The sequence below is a fragment of the Echinops telfairi genome, unplaced genomic scaffold (assembly GCF_000313985.2).
Source record: "Echinops telfairi isolate 266 unplaced genomic scaffold, ASM31398v2 ScPeMD7_15;HRSCAF=58, whole genome shotgun sequence".
Classification (NCBI taxonomy): domain Eukaryota; kingdom Metazoa; phylum Chordata; class Mammalia; order Afrosoricida; family Tenrecidae; genus Echinops; species Echinops telfairi.
Genome location: NW_022103912.1, coordinates 156,613 through 166,781, shown reverse-complemented (window position 1 = coordinate 166,781; position 10,169 = coordinate 156,613). Strand labels below are relative to the sequence as shown.

The window sequence follows — 10,169 nt, the reverse complement described above, 5'->3', positions numbered from 1 at the left end:
TAGCCCCTCCTTAGCCATTGGAGAGCTGCAGGTATGAACTAACAAAGTAGCAACCCAAAGACAAATACGCTTTACACAATTGATGTGTGTATGGATTGGGATAACAGTTGTATGAGCCCCTAATAAAATGTTTAAAAAAAAAAAAAGAAAAGAAAAAACTCTATAAATCTAACACAAAACAGATATAGTTCAGTATGCTAATATGCTAATATACATTCCTGAAAAGAAAAACTCAAAATGTCATACTTAGAGGAAAGAGAAAAAACATCACCCCACCTCAGAAAAAGGACAAACATAAATGTCCACTTTTACCAGTGATATTAAAAATCGACTGTATGTTCTAACTACAGCAATGAGATGAACATTTTTTAAGGAAGAAGAGGCTTCCAAAAAGAAATAAAATTTCCTCTAAACATAAATTAATGATCATATCCACAAAATATGCCACCGATAGCTAATAAATATAAAAACATTGTAGGCTACATTTTAACACACAGTAATAACTTTTGGTACTTAACTCTATTAATTACTAATAAGAAGGATAAAGAGAAGGTGGGGGGCGAAAGGGAAACCGATCACAATGATCTACACATAACCCCCTTCCAGAGCGATGGACAACAGAAAAGTGGATGAAGGAAGACATCTGTCAGTGTAAGACATGAAAAAATAATAATTTACAAATTATCAAGGGTTCACGAAGGAGGGAGGGAAATAAAAATGAGAAGCTGATACCAAGGGCTAAAGTAGAAAGAAAATGTTTTGAGAATGATGATGCCAACAAATGTACAAATGTGCTTGACACAATGGTTGAATGTATGGATTGTGATAAGTTTTACAAGTCCCCAATAAAATGTTTTAATTAAAAAAAATACAGCATGATCAAAATTACAGCATGTATCTTACAGAAAAGGAAGTGCAAAATTATTCAGATTAGAACCCTGAAACAGGGAATTTGTTTCCACCCATTTTGTGATGAAAGTCATGAATTTAGAGTCCTGTAGTTTTCCTTAGTATTGAAGGCCCTCATATCTGATGAATTAATGAACTAAAACAAGAAATTTTTATGCACATAGTAGAGTGACTATATATGGATTTGCATATACACACACATATATGTATATGACACACACATATATTAAGCTGAACAACAGAAAGGATCGATGTTCACCCAAAAACTGAAGTTTGGGGACTTGAACCCACTGAGCCGTGGATGCTCCAGCTAGCATTGGACCCATGGGCTTCAGGTGGACTGGGCTGGGATTTTCTCTTGATAAAAGTTTACTTCTTGATATGAAGCCCTTTCATGTGCATATGTCAGTGTCTATAGTTTTATTTTTCTAGACAACCCAGCCTACCACAGGTCCCCATCACATTAGTGTCATGAGAGTGAAAAGGTGTATCTGACATGCTGCTCTTGGAGAAAGGCACATCACCAGGAAAGTCTGAAAAGATGATCAACAATTCCCTGACACCGAGCCAAGCTATGTTCCTCCAGGTTTGTGGATTTTGGTGGGTGTAAACCTGTTTATAATAAAAGTATCATGCTAGCCTTGTAAAAAACTCAGAGCACTTACACGGTACAACGCACACATATTGTCTGCACCAAACGTCAATACTCACATTTATAACACGTAAGGAAACATAGTAGACTCGTAGTCACACTTGATGTAAGAAGTTAGTATAACACTAAGAGCTTTATATTCATGGGGGAATCATGGCATGCATGCTGCTCAGAGGAAAGTACTACACTTGTTCATATAAGAAAGTATTCCCATGACTCTGCCCACATACTGCAGTAGCATCTATGAGTATGACACACACACACATACATATATATATTTTTTTTCTTTTTTAATGAAAATATTCATACCTACTGAGGCCAGGTTTCTAAAAGTTTCCATCATCACATGTCTATAGTTTCCTCTAAGAAAGATCCAGCAAGGTCTTCATTCTTCCTAGGAGAAGTCCACAGCCACCTCTTCAACAGCCACAGTGTCCTAAAACATACCATATATTCTGGTTCAGCAAGGTACCATGCATTCCACTATGACAGTTCTGGGAAACAGACACTTCACATGGGGATTAGACACAGGGGTCTTGTTCTACTAAGGATCACCATCAGGGTTTAGCTACCAGTCTCACCCCTTCACCCACTAGACCAGCATTTCTCAACCTATGGGTTGCAACCCCTTTGAGGGTCGAACGACCCTTTCACAGGGGTCGCCCGATTCATAACAGTAGCAAAATTACAGTAATGAAGTAGCAACTAAATTAATTTTATGGTCAGGGGGTGACCACACATGAGGAACTGTATTAAAGGGTCGCAGCATTAGGAAGGCTGAGAACCAATGCACTAGACATACTTCCTCACTAATTACATGCTATCCCAACGACCGCATGCTTCTAGCACAATGAGTTTATCTCAGTACAGTTTGTCTGTACAGTTTGTGACCAACTGCAACCTTATTCCTATCTATCTCTATGGTTCAGAATAGAGAACAGTCAGTACACATAAATCAGACAAATGATCCAAAATAAAAGGCTCTATTCCACATTCACATCCTCTCTTCCACTGGAGGGAAGGGAGAAATGCACCTCCTTGCACCAGACCAACCAGAATATTTATCAGAACATGAAGCATAGGGTGAAAGCAAGATAGCAACTAGGAAACACTGCAGAATTTGTGTTTTTCCCTTTAGCCCCTCCTTAGCCATTGGAGAGCTGCAGGTATGAACTAACAAAGCAGCAACCCAAAGCCCTGGATTCATGGTATCCTCTTGGAGAATTCTACGTGATCAAGAGCTGACATATTACCTACTGAAAGAGATGATTATTTCAAGAATTATTAAATATTCTGTAATGTTTCTATGTTACTCACCCACTTTTCAGTTACTCTACAGTCCCACTCTTGTGTATTTTGTACCTTTGTGGAGATAGGCCAAGCTATTGAAAAAGGAAACAGGGCAAGAGTGAAAGGTAACAATAGAATACAGATAGCCTCAAAATTTTCCCACTCTGAGACACAAAGCTACAGTCATGTAATTATTATGGACTGCTCCCCTCAAAAAATACTGGATACTCACATAAATACACACTAAGCTTATAGGATATCCTAACAAAAGAGCACAATATATGAAGTATCATAATAGCATGTCCTTCTTTTTGCTGACTGGGAAAGAGTATTTAGATTCCAATTTTCTTATAAGTTGACTGAACTTCAATGCACTTGACTGTTAAACTGTGCTAGGATTCTAGGACTTCCACACCAGGCTTTGAGATGAGCCACTCTAAGATTTTTTCACATTTGCAGATCATGGAAGGCCGACTAGCTGAACAGGATGACCACTAGCATTCTCTCAGCTGTGAGACTGGCCTCTAAGACTTGTCATACTTTTGTTCCCACATTTTTTTTTCAGGAGAGACCAGTCCCTGGAGAAGGACATCGTGCTTGGGAAGGAGAGAGAGGCAAAGAAGAGAAAGGCCCTCGACAAAATGGATTGACACAGGGGCTGTCACAATGGGCTCAAACGTGGGAACATTTGTGAGGATGGTGCAGGACAGGGCAGTGTTTCATGCTGTTATATATATAGAGGGCTTTAGGGGGTTGGAATAGACATGCTGACACCTAGCAACATAGAAAAGGCTGCACTTTGATGCTAAAATTTCACAGCATAGCCGACTAGCTACATCAAAGTCACATGAGCTGCCACAGTCACGCTACAATTCTGCTACAACAGTGTAGCGTAAATAGCCTTTCAAAAATCTCATCCACAGTAGTGCATCAGCTAACATGTTTTAAAGCCTTCCAAGCTTAAATTCCATTTCTCTATGATGAACAAAAACCAAATGTAGTGCTATCAAGTAAATTTTCACTCACTTTGACCATATAACAGGGAGTGAAACTGCTATCACTGTTTCCAAGTCTGTACATCTTTACGGGCCCAAGCAGCCTCGTCGTCCTCCCTTGATGTGCCCGGTATGCGTGAGCCACAGAGGGTATGGTCAGCAACCACTCAATAAACCAGTGAACCACCAGGGTCTCTTTCACACAACACGTTCAGGATAAAACATTGCACTTATTCAGCACCTACAATTTTGAAGCAATTCCCAAAAAGATTTGGCCACATTGGCTCATTTAGTCCTCTTGTCTAAGATGTTGTTTCCAGTAGGGCATCGCTGAAGAAAGTCATGAACATTAAGTACATGCTCAGTACTGCTCAAATGGTAAGTTGTTGAACCGAGTCAGCACGCAGGTGCATGTGTCTACAACTAAATGCCTGCCAACTACGTTTCTGTTCACATGCCGATAGTTTGTTATTCTGTCAGTCATACTGAACTCAGAGTACGGAGGTCACAGGGCATGTTTTTTTTTTTTTTCTGTTGTAGATTTTTTTTAAAAAATCACTGTCATTTGGTCAATTCTGACTCAAAACATCCCTATAGAGCATAGTAGAACAGGCCCTGTGCGTTTCTGAAACCGCAAGTCTTTAAGGGAATAGAAAGCCTCATCTTTCTACTATGGACCAGTTAGTGGTTTTGAATGGCTGAACATGTGGGTACCAACCCAACACATAGCCCACTACATCCCCATGGGTGCACAGTGTTGTTATAAATTGGAGAAAACTAGATGGCAACAAACAACAAGAAAGGCATTCTTTTCAATGCCTCTAATTAATTAATCTAGTTAGGATCCAGAGCAAACATCTGTCCTGAAAACAGATGGAGGTGGACATAGGTACTCTCTCAGCTGATTTCCACTGTGAAATAATTCTGTGTACCTGCCCATGGGGCCCTTTTGTTTAGTTGTGGTCATCTGCCCTTAGTTGTCTAATTAATTGAATTCATTGAAAACAGTGAGTTGAAGGAGGTGATGGAATTAACTAAGGGGCAGCCCAAAAGAGCTTGTGCCAGGAGGAGAAAATACCAGGCCACAGGGCATCAGGAGGGAGTGTACTTGTTATGTTTTAAGGATAGTCGAACCCCAGGTTGACCAAATAAGTTTTAATAAGGATAAAGGATGTCAGAAAGGTGTGTCATTGAGACCTCAGTGAAGAAATACAAAAGACTGAAATCAATTAAAAAAATAGCATGCTCCAAAACTCTCCTCCACAAGTAGATCAGTTCTCCAAACTGTCACATAAAAATTTTCTTGCACTTCACAAGAGTTCACAAAAATGTGAATAATCTAATTGCATTCAGTTTCAAATAGCTAATAAGTGGTCAAGAACAAGGTCTGGCCTTGTCCACACATAACTCCCTGCCAGCACACCTGGTCCAATTCACAGCAGAGCTGTCAGACAGAGTAGAACTCCCTCTAGGACTCCCACGCCTGTCCATCTTTACTGGAGCAGGCGGACTCATCTCTCCTGCACATTTCTGGTGAGTGTGAACAGCTGACCCAATTTTTAACCCACTGTGACAAAAGGTCCCTTTGTTCACATATCCCACATACAATGAAGCATCATTATAGGAACACAGAAGAGACCAACAGAAAAAGAAAAGCCACCCCAGAAAAGGCCCACCCATTTGTAAGGGAAGTTAATTCAGGACACATCAGGCAATACAGGGCTCTGACAGCAAGCACTCACACTTCAAGATGTAGGTCCTTAAACAGAGTCCCTGAGTAGTGCAACCAACTGAGTGCTCAGCCATCAAACAAAAGATTGGAGACTGAAGGCAACGAAGAAGTACCTTAGAAGAAATCAGCCAACTTCTGAAGTTAGACATTGAAAATCTTCCAGAGTATAGTTTTACTCTGAAACCACATACGGTCACCATATGGAATCCCATGGTAGGCAAATGATTGATATTTATCAAATCATTATCTAATTGAGATACAAGGAGCTCATTGGTAGCCAATCCTTCATGCCATGAATGCACAAGGGGCTTTCAAAAAGGTCATGGAAAAATGGAATAAAGATAATGGAATTTATCCATGAACCTTTTGAAGCCACTGCATTTCTGTTCCTAATAGATTATGCTAAACAGTATACTATTATGCTAAATAGAATGTAATAAATCTTTTTTAATTCCTCAAATATTGTACATCTTAAAAATCTTTAGGATACCTGTTCATCTTCCACGAAAACTCAGAAAGAATATTAAACTATTTACATATAACATCTCTCTTAACGCTCTATTAAAGTTGATATTAATTTTATTCTCTAGCTACGGTAGAGACCAGTTAGGTTACAGTATATCTGTATGATTACATAAAAACTTGATAGCTGAAAATTTAACAGAATGACTTTATTTTTCTGGGTTCTGCAAATTTTACAAATTCAACTGTGTGGTTTCTCATGTTATAGTTAGAAACTCAACCACATTTTATAGTTTTGAGTTTTCCTCCTCTGAAAGATTTCCAATTTATATAGGTTCTGGCTTTTCTAAGAGTGTGTACACGCACACGTGTGTCTTGCTTCGTTTTGGATGTCCCTGAGCACTACAGGTTGTTACCATGGATAGGTGTTCATGAAGAGATTGGAAGTTTGTGTCTACTCAGTGTCCAGGGAAGAAAACCAGGGTGATACACTTGGAGAAACCAGTCACGGAAACCCCTCTGCAACATCGCTGTGCTCTGACACACATGGAGTCTCAGGAGTTGGTGTGGATTTGATGGCATCTCCTTGATTTGGTTCATTCCTGGGGGTGGGGGATGAATTCTGGCTTCATTTGCGACCCTCAAGGCTGGCAGTTCAAGCCCACCAGCACATTTGCAAGAGGAAAATGAGGCTGGCTGCTCCTGTATAGACTTTGATCTCAGACACCTACAGGAAGACAAGGAGTCGGAATTGACTGTGTGGCAGTGAGTGTGTTTGGGGGTTAGGGACAAGAAGGTTTCTAGGTGGCACAAACAGCTTGCACTGGACTGTTCCCCTGAGCATTGACGGGGTACACTCAGCCTGCATTACTGTGGAAGAACAGATCTGCTTCCACAGATACGATACTCCAGAAACACTACGGAACTGTTCTGCTCATGACACAGCCACACGATGGAATTAACTCCATGGCACCTAACCAAAGGGGAATTGAACATGAGAGCATATGTATGTCTATGTATGCACATGGATATTGTGTTGGAAATAAGACTAAATCAGAAACAAATAATTCCCATAAAGAATCACCATGTCTATAATGAAAAACCTGTCAGCGTGGCCTATCTCAATTAGTCCGTGAAGAAGCCCTACTGCTCCAGTGGTTCAAGGATTGGCAGCCACATGAAATGAAAGCAGTTGTGTTCCATGAGGTGGCCAAATGGTAACATGGCTTATAGCCTGGAAACCCTAAGGAGGAGTTCAAGGTGCTGTGGCATCACTCACAGATCCACTGTAGCGCAGTGGGCAAAAGAAGCCTCTTCTCAAGAACAGTGCATAAAAGGCTAAAACATTCAAGCATTACCATGCAGTGGGGCACAGAGAAAATGGTAGCGTCTTTAAAATAAGATCCTATCTTACTATGTATAAGAGTTATATATCTGGATGTTGCCTTGTGTTAGAAATAATTATGACACAATTTTAAAAATGAGGAGCTATTAGTAGGACATAGTTTTTGCACAGCAAATGCAAACAAATTGGAGAAACAGTTAACATATGAAAAAAAACCTCAACAGAATAAAAAGAATTTACATACTTAGAATTTGGGTCCAAGAAACTGTTATATGCAGGTCTCAAGATAAATCAGGGCCACTCGGAAAGATCGAATGCAAAGCTTTACTGGAGCTGGCCAAACTCCAGGGCCCTCTGCCTGAGGGCCATGTTACCCACACCCTTGCTTCCTGGTCAGAAAGCACTCAATGGAGGCTTCCTCTCGGAGGGACTCTGCAATCCACGTGAGGACTTCATCTACGCGGGGATCTGGGGCCGTCACTGCTATGGCACCCTTTTGCAAAGCGAGGTGCTGACAAGTTAAGCTCTACTACAGACCTCGGTCATCAGTGGGGTGGCCTGATGACCGCAAGGCTGGCCTCTCCTTTCAGTAAAGGCCACTCTGGGGTCCCCTGCTCTCATGCCCGCGACCTGACACGGAAAGGACCGCGACCCCAGGTAAGAACCCTCCCCCCATCGCGCCTTTCTGGAGGGAGGGGTGAGGGTGCAGGAGGGGCTCTGAGCAAGAAAAGCGGCCAGAGTATTCCCAGGCCCGAAGGCTGAGGCCTGTAACCAGCTCAGAGGATTTAACTGGAAACGTCCCAGGCGGTCGCGGGCGGACGGGGTGCGGGAAGTGTAACGTCCGCGGGAACCGGGACACCGCTGGGGACGCCAGGCCCGCGGGGACTCCGCGCCTGGGATCAGCACAGACACGGAGACTCACTCACCCGTGGGAACCCGTGGGCCGCCCACTCGGAGCCTTCTCAGGCAGAGGAAGTGGGGTCAGCAGGAAATTGCACCGACTGGGGAGGGGCGGGGTGGAGTCTGTGCGAAGGGGCGGGGCCTGGAGGTAATAAGGGCGACCTGGAGGGAGGGGCTTGGAGGTGAGGCTCAGGGCCTGGAGTGGCAACGGATTCAATCTCAGTTAGCAGTTTCTTAGTCTGGAAATCCTGCTGAAAGCAGTGCACTTTGGGTGGCCCTGCTTGCATTTGAAACGCGTTTGCATTTGAATCACAGCAGCACACAAGCCCAGAGAGAAAGACAAACTGAAAGAAAAATGGTTGTGGAAGGCATGCTTCCCAAGTGGGAATTCTCCAAGAGACACTCCAGCTGCTAGGACCACAGACACACACACCTGACAGCATCTGATGCCATCTGCTCCACTTGACCACATCTCTCCGGGGTTCCACCTGGACGCCCCTCAACCACCCAACTCGAGGAAGAGGCCTGAGCCTTGTAGAATCAAGAGTCACAACAGGAAGACGCTTCACAACCTGCTTCATCCTCGGACACGGATTTCAGGCTCTGCTCCCTGTGCTACAGCACCCACACTCAAGGCCCCTTTCCCTTGTGCATGCTCAGGTGAGCATACAGATGGGGAATTCCTGAAAACGCCACAGTTGTCCAGTTGTCATCTCCTCCTCCTCTTCTCCTCCCTTGCTCTCTCCCTCTCCTCACTGCAAAAGATTTATTTCCCCCCAATCTGTGGGTTCTGTATTGCTCTTTTGATCAAACCTTTCTATGTGAATAAGTCTCTGATTTTCAGCAAGTTCCATTCAACTAATTGTCCTTCGCGGATTGTGTTTCCTTTAATACATTTCATGTGTTGAGGTCTCTCCTTTCTGTTTCTATGTGTGGAGCGTTTTTATCAGGAATGGGTGTTGGATATTGTCAAATGCCTTTTCTGCATCTATGAATATGATCATATAGTTCTTATTCTTTGCCCTATTTATGTGGTTGGTTACATTAATAGTTTTTATAATATTGAGACATCCTTGCATCCCTGGTAGTAATCAGTCAAGTTGAAATATGAACTCAAAGGCAGGGATAGATGCTCTCTAACGCAATCCATCCCATTTCCACAAATGTAAAGATAAACTGCGCTGATGTATGATCTAATCACTCTCCGAAACCAATAGAGTTATGTAATCATCAAATATGTTACTTTATCTTTAAAACACCAGTGTAATATATCCTGTTGTAGTGTGTTTTATAAATAATTTACCCCATATTCTCTGTAGTCTTAAAATTTTCTTATAAAGTTTCACATGCATTAAAGTAATAAATAAATAAAGTTTCTCATACAAATCTACCATTGTTCGATTTTGTCCTTGACTATTGATTCATCTTCCAGGTATATATATTAAAACCATGATTATATATTTTCAACAATGATTCTGGAATGATTATTACTTTACTGCTTATTTAAAAAAGAAACACTCTAACATTTCAGTACTTATTGTACATAGAGTCCCTGTACAAGGGAGGTTGTTGTTAGATGTGACTAAACTAGTTCTAAATCATAGTTTCTCCCTATTGCCACAGGGAGAAACACTGGCCTGTTCTACACCATTCTCATAATTGTTCTTATATTTGAGCCCTTTGTTTCAGCCTTTGTCAATCTAAAAAGTTTTCCTCTTGTTTGCTGCCCCTCTACGTTACCAAGCACCATGGTTGAAGTGATGTATCTCTTGTATTTGCCTCAGGTTTGAAAATACACAAACACTCTAAGGTTTTACATATATGGAATAAGAAAATGTATTTAAAAGAAGAACAATAAAGTTGGAGCTGTTGTGTGATTTCTGA

General features: G+C 41.7%; 1 protein-coding gene across 1 annotated transcript in view; it reads right to left on the bottom strand.

The window, feature by feature from the left end:
- Window positions 1–8,323, bottom strand: part of CLASP1 (cytoplasmic linker associated protein 1) — a 354,339-nt gene extending 346,016 nt beyond the window's left edge. Inside the window, exons 1-3 of the mRNA XM_045287431.1 lie at window positions 8,312–8,323; window positions 2,879–2,943; window positions 1,871–1,997 (exon numbers count right to left, since the gene is read on the bottom strand). The gene's annotated coding sequence lies outside the window, so the exon portion shown is untranslated. The remainder of the gene's footprint in view (window positions 1–1,870; window positions 1,998–2,878; window positions 2,944–8,311) is intronic.
- Between the last annotated feature and the right edge of the window lie 1,846 nt (window positions 8,324–10,169).